Source organism: Hemitrygon akajei, chromosome 3 (assembly GCF_048418815.1).
Source record: "Hemitrygon akajei chromosome 3, sHemAka1.3, whole genome shotgun sequence".
NCBI lineage: Eukaryota > Metazoa > Chordata > Chondrichthyes > Myliobatiformes > Dasyatidae > Hemitrygon > Hemitrygon akajei.
In genome coordinates, this window is record NC_133126.1 from 89,373,139 (window position 1) to 89,387,260 (window position 14,122).

General features: G+C 42.9%; 1 protein-coding gene across 3 annotated transcripts in view; it reads left to right on the forward strand.

The window, feature by feature from the left end:
* The first annotated feature begins 7,009 nt into the window (after positions 1-7,009).
* The window catches only part of bahd1 (bromo adjacent homology domain containing 1), a 73,780-nt gene continuing 66,667 nt past the window's right edge, over positions 7,010-14,122 (forward strand). The window contains exons 1-2 of one of the 3 annotated variants that reach the window (XM_073040312.1): positions 7,010-7,187; positions 7,299-7,541. The gene's annotated coding sequence lies outside the window, so the exon portion shown is untranslated. The other 2 variants (XM_073040315.1, XM_073040313.1) reach the window with 2 other exon arrangements.

The following is a 14,122-nucleotide window of genomic DNA, read 5'->3' on the forward strand; positions in this document are numbered from 1 at the left end:
GGCAGGAAATATGTTCCAGATGCTGGGAGAGTCCAGTACCAGAGGGCATGGTTTGAGAATAAGGGGTAGGTCATTTAGGACAGAGTTAAGGAAAAACTTCTTCTCCCAGAGAGTTGTGGGGGTCTGGAATGCACTGCCTCGGAAGGTAGTGGAGGCCAATTCTCTGGATGCGTTCAAGAAGGAGCTAGATAGGTATCTTATGGATAGGGGAATCAAGGGATATGGGGACAAGGCAGGAACCGGGTATTGATAGTAGTTGATCAGCCATGATCTCAAAATGGCGGTGCAGGCTTGAAGGGCCGAATGGTCTACTTCTGCACCTATTGTCTATTGTCTATAAGAAAGGGAGTAGAGATAGCCCAGGAAATTATAGACCAGTGAGTCTTACTTCAGTGATTGGTAAGTTGATGGAGAAGATCCTGAGAGGCAGGATTTATGAACATTTGGAGAGATATAATATGATTAGGAGTAGTCAGCATGATTTTGTCAAGGGCAGGTTGTGCCTTACGAGCCTGATTGAATTTTTTGAGGATGTGACTAAACACATTGATGTCAGAGCAGTAGATGTCGTGTATATGGATTTCAGCAAGGCATTTGATAAGGTACCCCATGCAAGGCTTATTGAGAAAGTAAGGAGGCATGGGATCCAAGGGGACGTTGCTTTGTGGATCCAGAACTGGCTTGCCCACAGAAGGCAAAGAGTGGTTGTAGACAGGTCATATTCTGCATGGAGGTCGGTGACCAGTGATGTGTCTCAGGGATCTGTTCTGGGACCCCTCCTCTTTGTGGTTTTATAAATGACCTGGATGAGGAAGTGGAGGGATGGATTAGTAGGTTTGCTGATGACACAAAGGTTGGGGGTATTGTGGATAGTGTGGAGGACTGTCAAAGGTTACAGCAGGACATTGATAGGATGCAAAACTGGGCTGAGAGTGGCAGATGGAGTTCAACCCAGCTAAGTGTGAAGTGGTTCATTTTGGTAGGTCAAGTATGATGTCAGAATATAATATTAATGGTAAGACTCTTGGCAGTGTGTGGAGGATCAGAGGGATCTTGGGGTTCCATAGGACGCTCAAAGCAGCTGTGCAGGTTGACTCTGGTTAAGAAGGCATACAGTGTATTGGCCTTCATTAATCGTGGAATTGAATTTAGGAGCTGGGAGGTAATGTTGCAGCTATATAGGACCCTGGTCAGAACCCACTTGGAGTGCTCAGTTCTGGTCGCCTCACTACGGGAAGGATGTGGAAACCATAGAAAGGGTGCAGAGGAGATTCACAAGGATGTTGCCTGGATTGGGGAGCATGCCTTATGAGAACAGGTTGAGTGAACTTGGCCTTTTCTCCTTGGAGCGACGGAGGATGAGAGGTGACCTGACAGAGGTGTACAAGATGATGAGAGGCATTAATCGTGTGGATAGTCAGAGGCTTTTTCCTAGAGCTGAAGTGGTTGCCACAAGAGGACACAGGTTTGAGGTGCTGGGGAGTAGGTACAGAGGAGATGTCAGGGGTAAGTTTTTTTACACAGAGAGTGGTGAGTGCGTGGAATGGGTTGCCGGCAATGGTGGTGGAGATGGATACGATAGGGTCTTTTAAGAGACTTTTGGATAGGTACGTGGGGCTTAGAAAAATAGAGGGCTATGTGTAAGCCTAGTAATTTCTAAGGTAGGGACATGTTCGGCACAACTTTGTGGGCCGAAGGGCCTGTATTGTGCTGTAGGTTTTCTATTTTCTAAAACTACCCACCATGGATCAGAATGCTTGATATATAATTACCTGGATGACTGGGAACCTTCAGAGACACATTGAGGAGCGGAAGAGGGAGGGAGGGAGGGAGGGAGGGGTGTGGGTGCAATTAAGTTGATCACAGGTGAGGTTAATAAGTACAGTACCTTGATGGATTGCCTCTGTCTTGTCTTCTTGTGGCACAGACACTGGAAAAAATGAACACCTTCCATGGATCAGCCCACTTGCATTTTTTGTGTTAAACTTGGAGATTAAACATCTTGGCAGATAGTTTAAAATGGGAATAATCCAGGATTGGATAGGTTACAAAAAAAGTGATGTCGACAGAACTGGAAGGATGAGAGGCTGGATAGGCTGGGAATTTTCCCCTCACTGCAGCTCAGGAGTGACATTATGTGGTTTATAAAATCGTGCGGAGTACAGACAAGTTAAATAACCAGAGTGTTTTCCCTAGGGTCATCCAAAACTAGAAGACAGAGGATTAAAGTGAGAGAGGAAAGGTGTGAAAGGGTTCCGAAGGGCAAGTTTTTCTGCACAGAGGATGGTGCTGATATAGAATGAGCTGCCAGAGGTGGTGATCAAAAGACATTTGGACCCAGTAGGCCAAAGGACCACTTTATGTGCTGTATGATTCTCAGCCTCCTCACCAAAACTGTTTCTGGAGGGAGGTTAAAATTACTCCAGGCACACTTTATAATTTCACTAAAGCTCAAGTGGTGCCTGTACAGTTATGCCCTCCACAGAACTATTTCTGGAAGCCAGGTACCTGAGTTGGGCGTGCACATTAGATGGGTTACAAGGCATGGCCATCCCAATGAGTCATATACATGGAGAAGGCAGCAGCTGCATCTCTACATCCCCAGGGAAACCCAGTACATTCCTACCCAGGAACCTTGGTACCAAAGGCTGAATTGCATATTCAGGAGAAGCAGTCTTTCAATTATGGTGGAAGAAAGTGATGCCTCTTTTTCAAAAAAAAAGCTAAACTGTATTACTTGCTAAAATAATTCCATCATAAAGACAGGAAAGTACAGAAAATATTTAGCAGGTGAAGAAGATCTGAAGAGAGAGAAATGCTAGAGACAGACTCCTGAATTTACTAAAAGCACAAGTGAAACATGACAACATAAAGATCTGGTCAGGGTATTATCAAAGAAACTAAGATATTTTACTATTAACAGACTGTTTTGTCCCTCAACTATGAATAACTTGTTCACAATCTGCGCATCAGTCTACCTTCAAAAACGATTGATTTAGTAGAGGTGGTTCAAGGATGATTCTTGAATTTATTTACTTATTTAGAGATCCAGCATGGAACAGATCCTCCCAGCAAAGTCCCCAACAACCCACCGATTTAATCCTATTCAGATTGTTGGACAATTTACAATGACCAATTAACCTACTAACTGGTATGTCTTTGGACTGTGGGAGGAAACCCACACGCACGCTGGAAGAAATGTAGAAACTGGTTTACAGAGGATGCTGGAATTGAATTCCAATGCCCTCAGCTGTGCAAACCGCTACACTGCCACGGCAGTGAGATTCACTGAACAGAACACCTGATTAAAACGGGGAGATGTGTAAATGATATATATTCAATTTAAACTGAATGCTCAGCACATAAGGAACAAACACAACTTAAATATAAATAAATAATACAGATAGTGAAAGTAGTAACAGCTTTTCCCAGTTTGTGCAATCAATATCCCAATGTATAATCTATTTAAAATAGCCTCAGGAATACTTGGTTAAGAATGGCATTAAAGGTTAATAGAACAAATCTTAGCAGTATTTGTTCTTTGGAATATGATGATATTAAGGATACAGATAAGAGGTACCATTTGTAGAAAAACAAACAGTAACTCCTGTATATTATTCTTTCATGACCTGAAAATATCTAAGGGTCAACCAATAAATTTATTTCAAAACGTATTCCATTTATAATTCTTCACAAAGCACATTAACTAATTACTGTAGGATTAGTTTCTGGATAAATATTGGATAAAATAATGGGGAAGACATCACTGTTTTCCAGCTAGGATCGTTTGTGTCCAGCTGAGAGAGCCTTCACTTCAGTACTTACTGCTGTCCTACCTGCATTTAGCAGCCACCCATTTGCACCAGATAGTCGTTTCTTCAAATTCCAGTACAAAAATTCTCACAGTAGTACATAATTACAATTATCACTGAACCAATTAACCAACCTGTACCTAATCACAATTATCAGTGAACCAATTATTGCTTAGTTGTTGCTATAAACTCACTGTAGGGTTGATATTTTGTATTTTAATCATTACAGATAGAGTAAGACCATGTTTCTCTCAATTCAACTCATTAACTCCCTCCTGCCTGAAGTAAGACCTGGACCCACTGCAATTTACCTCAATGTAGCTGAGGTAGGACCTGGACCCAAGACATGAACATCCCTTAAGAACAGAGATGAGGAGGAATTTCTTTAACCAGAGAGTGGTGAATCTGTGAAGTCAATGCCACAGATGGCTGTGGAGACTAAGTTATTGGGTATATTTAAAGCTGAAGTTGATAGGTTCTTGATTAGGAAGGGCAGCAAAGTTTAAGGGGAGAAGGCAGGAGACCGGGTTGAAAGGGATAATAAATCTCCCATGATGGAATAGCCGATTGGCCTGATACTGTTGCAATGGCTTCTGGGCTAGTTTGCCTACTGCAGCAACAGATCTGTGTTGGACACAATCTCACTGACTCTCCTCTCTGATGTGAAGCGCTTAGTAAACAACAAAATGTGTCAAGCTGCTGTTTATCAACTAAAGCTCAGCATTAATCCCATCATGCCCTCATGAGCCATCGCTAAGCTTCTAAACCTGGTTGTCTATATCTCCATCTGCAATGGCTTTGTAATTGGGAGACTACAGCTGGTGTGGATTGGTGATAACATCTCCTCCTCATTGACAATCAACACAGGCGTACCTCAGAGATGAATGCTTAGCCCACTGCTCTACTATCATGTCTGTCTAGTTAAGCACAGCTCAAACAACATCTATAAGTTAATAGATAATTGGTAAAATCTCAGATGACAATGAGGAGGCATACAGTGGTGAGTCAGATCAGTTAGTTGAGTGGTGTCGCAATAATAACCACACACTCAGCACCAAGGAATTGACTCTGGACTTCAGGATGGGAATGCTGGGAGAACACATACAGTTCTCTTTGAGGGTTTAGTGGTGGAAAGGACGATCAGCTTTAAGTTCCTTGGTGTTAACATCTCAGAGGGTCTAATACAGGTGCAACACGTCGATGCACACCACTTTGTGAGGAGTTTGAGGAGATTTGGTAAGTCACCAAAGACTCCTGCAAATCTCTACAGATATCTGGTGGAGTTTGCTTCACTGCCTGGCACGGAGGCTCCCATGCACAGGATTGCCAGTGGTTGCAGAGCTTTCATAGACTCAGCCAACCCTCCCCCCCCCCCCCATCACTGAGGACACCTTCCAGAAGCTGGCATTCAGCAATAGGGACCCTCACCATCTGGGACATGACATCTTCCTTTTACCACCACTGGGGAGGAGGCACAGGAGCCCGAAGAGCCACACTCAAAGATTCAGAAACAGCTTTTTTTTCTGCTTCTGCCACTAGATTTCTGTATGGTCCATGAACATTAACTAATTATTCCTTTTATTGGCACTATTTATTTCTAGTTTATAGTAAATTTCCGTGTACTATACTGCTGTTACAAAACAACAAATTTCACCTTATATAAAACAGTCATAAATAAACCTGATATTCTCTCAAAATGCGTCAATACCACTCATTCTTCCAATTTAAATAATGCATCCATGAAGTGTTTGAGAGGCTGGTATCGAGAATCCAGCCCACCAGAGGACGGCTGGACGGACGCTAGATCGTGGAAGTTAGCAGTCCTCGGACATAAAAGCATCTGTTGATGTCTGTCCCATGCGTCAATGCACTTCTCACTGGAAATACACGCCTTGTCCCAGAAATGCATGGTAAAATGGCGAAGTCCCCTGCAACCCCATCCCCAGCGAAATCCTACCACAAGCACACACAAGCGGACCAGCTGTCAAAACTCTTCAACAGTTTGGAATGTCTGAGAATCTCTCTGACCTGCACGTATACTGAAAATTATTCGTACTACTAAGTAATAAATGTTTCGAAAGGATTGTGTTTTTATAAAGTTAAAAATGTCTTAAGTCGATTTCCTACAGAAATCACGTTATAACCAACAATTAAATATTTTAAGTTAACTCGGCATTTAAAAAAAAATTATATGGAAAGTTTAGATAGTCGCTCAGTCCGTGCTGTGTAAAATAGGGCAGATCAGAAGTCAGATTTTCCCGCCAGCTCCTCTGTGAAACTTGCCGGAAATCGACACTCCTTCGCTTCACTCCACCATCCATTCCCAGCCGGAGTGACCTCACGGAGGACCTCTCAGAAACGGACCGATTTCCTTGAGTCGCTCACAGAGCTGATTTGGTTTGTTAAATTGACCTTCCTTGCAGAAGGTGTGTTGTCACTGGTTTGACATTGTACGGGAAAGATTGTACTGCCGACAGTGCGGTGCTCCCTCAGTCCTGCATGAGACTGTCAGTCCAGGAGATGTGCTGAGGTAGTCAGGGCATGGTCAAGGAAAAACCACTGCTTGGTCAGTATTGCAATACTGGGTAGTCTCTGGCTACGCGAATACTGAGGCGGTCAGAGAAATTCATGGAGAGATTGGGGTGGATGCAGTCAGTATCATTGTGGCTGCTTCAGGAATGAGGTTATTATCAAGAGGCTAGAAATGGAGGAATACGGGTCTGAAGCGTTGCAGAGGAGAAGGAGATCAGGTCATTGAAGCGATTAAAGAGTGAAGTCGGCGAGATGGAAGTAGATGCTATGGAGGAACGGCAAGGTGCTCAATTCAGGGTCAACTGGAAGGGGTTTAGCCCCTGTGACGGGAGTGTGTTCATGGGATGCCGGGGTGTACCCAGGGGTCCGGTACGTCAAACCAGTTCAGCTTGCATTACCGGACCACGTTTCCAGCCAGCGTGTTTTGTTTATTGGGGGGGGGGGGGGGGGGAAATAAGGGCCAAAACGTCATGTGCCACTTTTATCATGGTGATGTCACGTACAAGTGACCTGATTATGCGAGGTGCGTCCCAAAGTGCCAAAACATGCGAAAGCCCCGTCTTGGCTTTTGTTACGTTTCTGCCCACTCTTCTGCTTACGTTTGCAGACGTTAACGTGAACAAATGTTTGCCCCGCGCAGCAAACAATGCACACTGGATAAAACAGGTGGAGACTGGTTCGCGCATTTACTGCATGTTCGGGTGGAAAGAGGGACAATCCGCTTTTTGGCCGTCTCCGGCAGTGGCGCAGTACTGCAAACAAACAGGCGAAGGGGTTAGGGATGACTCGTCTAGCAGTTGAATGAAAGTGATGCTCTGTAAACAATCGCAAAGACCCTTCTAGGTAGAAGACTCTATTTTTTATTGTGAAGTAATGCTGTGCGTGTCCGGAGCCTTCCTATTGCTAACATCACTTTGATTTTACTTTTGTTTTCATTTTATTTTTAATCTCTAGGTCCTTGGCCGTTCCGATAAGGGACGTGTGGACGTGTGCGTGATTTGCAGAATGTTGCATTCCAGTTCGCGGCGGAGTCACGTTCCCGGAAGCGGAGCATGACATGTTTTTTTTCGTCGATTGCCATTAAACTCCTCCAGCATCTGGAGTTAACGTCGTTGAAGGGGCGGGAGAGAAAGAATGCTCTCAAAATTGAACTGCGTAGTACGCCGCGTCTCAGTTGTTTGTAAACTTCGATTCAAGGTATAGTTTCCAATCAAAGTGATCTATTTTCAGCTGATATCACCCATCCTCTTTCTGGAAGGGCAAAATGCGAAAGAAGTTAAAAGTCTAATCGGCCTGTCTTAATTCGATTGCTATACTCTCTTAAGTGGGAAGCTAATATTTATAAATGTTATCCGTGAACGATCGTTCCTCCCTAACTAACCAAAGAGGAAAGACCTGCCGTTTTCAATTCCTTTGGAAACAGATTGAGTATGTTGAAAGCCGATTCTTGAATATGATCGATCATTGATTGGGAAGCGATCCGACCGATATAGTGTATGCTGTCGGAGTTTACATTCATTCCAGGAAGAAGGGTAAGCTTTTAACTGGGGGCGGGGGTGGGACGAAGGTTAGCTGTCTTTGCAGACCTTGGCCGAATCCCCCACGCATTCATCGTGGGGTGCACTTTTCTGCGCACACCCCGTCCTCTCCCGAGTGTCTCCGCCTCCTTCATTATTTATCCATTACCGCGGACCATATGGCAACCGTTACTTTTACTTTTGTTATGCAAATTTAATTTTTCTTTTGCGCACGTAATATTACCCACCAAAAAAAAACAACATGGCGCAGGGGAAGCCGGAGCTGGGCTGAAAAGTTGCTGCCTATATTTTTTTCTGGGGGAGGGGGGAAGAAATAAAATGAGCGTGTACACATAACACGGCGCTGGTTCGTGCGGAGCGGCGGCGCGAGAAGCCCAGGTAAGTGTCAGGCTGTCAGTCACCGACTTGTCCGGGGATCTGGGCTCGGCGCGCGGCGCGGCGCGGCGCGGACCGCACCGGACCGGACCTGCGAGACTCGCGCTGCTACCATTACATGCACTGGCCTTAAAAAAAAAGCACTTTTAAGTAGGTACCATATCCGCCACTCAGCGCGGATGCAATGCAAGGAGGGGAGTTAACCTCACCTACAAAGTTCCCGGTTATTTTAAAGGCGAGAAAGGCAATTTTTAAGGGGGGGGGGAATGGGTGATGGAGAGTGATTGACGGGCCGCGGCAGTTGGCTCCAGGCTCAGGCCGGCTGGGTATCCCGGGAGCCCCGTGTTTACCTCAGGAGCGGCGGCCGCCACCGCCGTTGCCTTCGCAGGCCGGGAGGCGGACGCCTGGGGCTGGAGGCCGGCCCGCCGTCCGCTGTAGGAGTCCCAGCCCGGCACCGGAGGCCGGGGCTGCGGAAGGGCAGCGAGACCGTTCCCTCTCACCCGCGGCGGCCGTGACCCCCGCCATCTTCTGAAACCCGGGGTAGAAGGAAGTGATAGGCTGAGGAGGGAAGGGCGATGAGGTAAAATAGTGGGGAGAAAACTCGGTGGAATGGAGATGAGACAATGAGTGATAGTTGGGACTGAAAGGCAGAAGGGGATATTGAAAAATCCAGAGAGAAATTGGGGAAGTGGCGCTCAGAAGGCAGGGAGGAGAGGATGTGAATTGGGAAGGAGTTATAGAAAGAAATAAGACAATAATGAAGGGGAGGTGTTCAAAAGGTTGTATTGACTTTAAAGAAGTAGAAGAGGGATGAGGTGGAATTGCAGGTTACCAAAAAGAAATAGATGGGTAGCATAGTGAAGAAGAGAACAAAAAAATTCATGGGCAACTTGAGGGAATTTCTGGAGAAAAGAGGGTATGAGTGCATGAGAGAGAGGGAAAGAAGGCGTCCAGTATAATGGAGATTGTACTCAATACATTATAGAGCAGAGAAAACCAAAGTGCTCTAAAGGGATTGAAAAGGAAGAAGGGAATATGAGTAAAAAGGTGAGGGTGAATTGAGGGGAGAATATGTTGAATATGAAATAGAAGAGGGGATGGAATACTATTGGAGAAAGGGGGAAGTGAATAAAGCTGAAAAGGAGAAGTGGAATTTGAAAATCAAGAGGTGATGGGAGGATGGAGTAAAGGAGAGGGTTAAGAGAAGAAAAATGAGTGATTTGGAAGTTGAAGGAAGAAAGCTGAAACCAAAGAGAAAGGGCAAGAGATTAAATGCTTGGAGTTAGTAAATGTAGGAGAGCTACAGTCAGGAAGATGGAATGAGAAGTGGAGTAGAGCAAGCTGGGAGAGATGATACAAAGTGTAAAGGGATTGGGGAATTTAAAAAATAGCAATAGGCTCAGAATAATTCAAAAATATCTGGACTACAAAAGGTACCAATTGGGGGAAAAAGTCCAATCTAGCCTAATTCTATCATAATTGCCCAATATGTCACAACTCCTCAATTGCACATCCAAGTACTTTTTAAATAAAGGTAGAGAGGTTTTTGCCATCTCTTTTGTATGCAGTAAATCCCAGACTCTAACTGCTCTCTGGGTGGAGATTTACAAAAATCCTCTATTTAAGCCACTTATAACTTTATATGCCTTATTGAAGTGTTCACTAAATTTCCACTTTTCTAAAGAGAACAATTATGGTTTATCCAATCTGTCCTTGTAGCTACCATTGTTGAGTCCTAGCAATCTCTTTGAACATTTTCCAGCACAATTACACCTTCCTTGTAATGAGATGAACTCTTTGCAGTGCTTGCTGTAACCTAATAATTCTAGAAACATAGAAAACCACACAATACAGGCCCTTTGGCCCAGAATACTGTGCCGAACATGTACTTACTTTAGAAATGACCTTGGGTTACTCATAGCCCTCTACTTTTCTAAGCTCCATGTGCCTATCCAAGAGTCTCTTAAAAGACCCTATTGTATCCGTCTCCAACCACCGTGACCAGCAGCCCATTCAACACACTCACCACTCTCTGCGTATATAAAAGAACTTACATCTGACATCTCTTCTGCACTGACTTCTAAGCACCTTAAAACTGTTCTCTCATTTTAGCCATTTCAGCCCTGGGAAAAAGCCTCTGACTATCCACACGATCAATGCCTCTCGTCATCTTATACACCTCTATCAGGTCACCTCTCATCCTATGTCGCTCCAAGGAATAAAGGCCTTGGTTCACTCAACCTATTCTCATAAGGCATGCTCGCCAATCCAGGCAACATCCTTGTAAATCTCCTCTGCACCCTTTCTATAGTTTACACATCCTTCATGTAGTGAGGTGACCAGAACTGAGCACAGCACTCCCAAGTAGGGTCTGACCAGGGTCCTATATGATTTTAGTCTTCTGGTCAGCTAATAAAACCACCTTCTTGACTTGTCTAACTTCCTTTAATGTGTTATACACTCAACCTGTTATCCAACCATTTATTGTTGAATGCTTTGCCTTCCTTCTGTGGATTAAATTCTATTTTCCATCTTTCTGCCAACTGACCAAATCATCTTTATCTTTCATATTCACTGTCAAACACAACAGCTTTCTGGTATGTGGGCTTTACTGACAGAGAGCAGTTTTGCATGTTTGCTTCCAAACAGATTTGCTGGACCATTTCTATGGGTCTGGAGTTGCACAGAAGCAATATAAAAATGGTTGACTGATTTCAGTTTATTAACTAAATCCACAGCTTCTGGGATGTGATTTGCACTCTGGTCTGTAGATCGATAGACCACTCTCCTCCCCCGCCCCGGCAACTTAATCACTGCCGCCACCATACTTGTTCAAATCATCTGCAAGCTTCTTCCTCAAAAGAACTGGCACAAACAAGAGAAAAAATTATAATGGAGTGGAATAGAAAGGGGAAAGGGAAATATAAGATCTAGTGAGATGGAAGGTAGACGAAGAAATGGAGTGGGCAGAAATAAACCAATTTGGGACTAGGGTTGCAGAAAAGGGAAAATGAAAGGAGCTAAGATGTGCGTGAGCCATTGATGGGAAGATGATCATGTGACTGTTTATTTGGTCAAAGACTTAAGTTGTAAAGTTCCTTTTTTAATCCTCTAAATCTGTAAAGTTGCTTCAATGTGGATTATATGGAGCAGTACAGTAAATTGAGGGAGGAGTATTTAGTTCTAGGAGAGGATATTATGGTGGTAAAGAGGAAGGTTCCATGATGACAGGAATATAAGGGACAAAAATAATGTTGAAAAGACCTGGAGTATACAAGTATTTACTTGACCTAATTTGATGAAACTGCAAGATTGTTGGGTGGAAATCAGAAGGGGATCGGGGATTGGAGAAAAGCATTTTTCTTTCTCCCATGTTTCTTGTAATTGGAAGCAAAGAAAGTTAATAGTATTTGAGGTGCTGAAACCAGGTCTAGCAGTGGCAAATCAAAGTGATAGCCTAATGCATATATTTACTGTTGCGATTATTGGCTTTGAGAAGATAGGTAATAGACTCTGTCACTTGATGTGGGTGGGAACATTAAAAAAGCAAGATGGGGTTGTTAGAGCCATGCTATAACTAAAGGATTTAAATGAGAAGTATGTTTATGCAAAAAAAGCTATTATCCATGTTTTGAGAGATTTTTAAACTTGAAGCAGTGCGGCGGGTGAATTTTAAATACATTTGGAGAGGGAGCAACTTCTTCAGAGTTTAAAAAAAATTAGTCGTGTGTAGAAGAGTGACTATCTAGTAAACAGGATTTGAATGGAACTTGTGGGTGTTTAACAATCTGGCAATGTTGTAAATTTAAAAGGGACAGATATTTTTGAAGTCCAGAATATTGAAGGTAATGTTATGGAAGACTAGCAGCCAGGGAATTCAGCAGAACAATATAGGAAGCCTGAGGATAGCAGAGAAATTTAAATAGTGATGGAGAGGCACAAAAGTGGAAAGTGTACCATTTTGTTTTGCAGGCCTACTTTGCCATTTGTTTGTGCATTGAAACTTCCTTCTATTTATTTGTTTTGGTTTTGCAAACCTTACTACACATAGTTAGGAAAAAAAATCTACAATTTCAGTTCTGAAAATTCCATTTAATGTGAGTTAGTGGAGTGCAGGGTGAAAGACATCTTCTGGAATTGAGGGGAAAATATGGGTGAAGGAATGGTGTTCACTGCGAACTGTGAAGGCTTTTTAAAAAGTGAGTGTATTTCCTGTATTATAGAACAGGTGTAGACGAGTAACAGGGAGGACTTCAGTAAAAATGATAGCTGAGAATGTTTTAAGCAGGAGGAATAATGACTATATGTGATAGTTTAAAAAGCATTCAAGGTGCCCCAATGGTTTGAAAGGAGAAACATATTTAATGGAGTTCCATAGTGGAATGCAATGGACTTCAATTTAAAATTATTTTAAATTTATCAGAATGTTTAGGGTGGGGAAGAAGGAAGATGTGCCTTTCTGTAAAAGGGTGGCAGAATCCAATTTGTAGCATAGCAGTTAGAGCATCACCAATGACCTGGATTCAATTTGCATACGTTATCTGTAAAGAGTTTGTATGTTCTTCCCGTAACCATGTGAGTTTCCAAAGATGTACGGGTTAGTAGGTTAATTGGTCACACAGGTGTAATTGAGTGGCATTGGTTTGTTGAACCAGAAGGGTCCATTACTATGCTGTATCTCTAAGTAGTATCATGTAAACTGTCCACTGCTTTTTAATCATTTGCTCAGCTGGACATTGTGTGAAATTAGCTCCAGTTTGAGCTGAAATTGTATAATGAACAAGTCAGTTTTAACATAACAGGAAGTTGAGAATTTGTTTTTTCTAGAAGTGGTGTTAACCTGTTCTCTACTTCCATACTTGCTGCTAGAAATCCTGAGATTAAACCACTTTGTGTGTATTTGGTGGCCTGGGACTGACTTTTCAAATCTCAGGTAATTAACATGAATGGAATCATGAATAAGGGCAGTGATTTAACCAGCATCTTTTAGAAAAGTGTGGGATCTGTAGCCTGAATCAGAAGAGAGCTGCTGCAGGATGTTTAATTTGCTTGAAGTGGTTTCTTATTCGGTACCAATGACAGGCTGACATTTTGAAGTAGAAGTAGTCTGGTGTACTGTGTGTTGGGGAAGATGATGTGATTCTGGGTTGGTTTCAGTGAGTTCCTAATGTCAAAATGCTTTCCAAAAAAATGGAGTAAGCACTTTAATGCTCAGTGATGTGCAGCTCATCTAATATTTTAACTCTCCCATAATCAAAGAAATAAGGTTCATAGTTCACAAGATTTTAGGGTCGTATATATTGTGTAATCACTTGTGAATTACACTTTGTGAATTCTGTAAGATCATCCTTTTAATGTTTTTTCTTGCCTTAGATGCATGACCCATCACTTCAAGTATTGATTCATCTTTGGGGGTTTTTACTACTTTAATTTCATGTTGTCATCCTAGTGATAAAGAATGTTACAGTCTGATTCGATCTTTCCTTGGAAGGGTGGGCCCAGAGTTGTGATCAATTACCAAAAAAACTATATACAGTAATAAACCTTCAAAGGATCTGAATTGTTGACTGTTTTTCTTCCCTCAGATGCAGCCTGTCATGCTAAGTACTTCTAGCATTTTCTGTCTTGTTTCGATTTACCGCATCTGCAATTTTTATTTACACTTTTAATTCACATTTAGGTGATCAGGATTGCCAAATAACTAGCAGATTATTGGAGGTTTACTATAACTGACCTTGTTCCTAAGCCTGTAGCACATCAGGCCAATTGTGAGGCTTCACGTATCTCAGCTTCCTCTTAACACATACTGGATGAGAATAAAAACTAAAAGAATATTGTAGACCATCTATAAATATTCCACTGCAC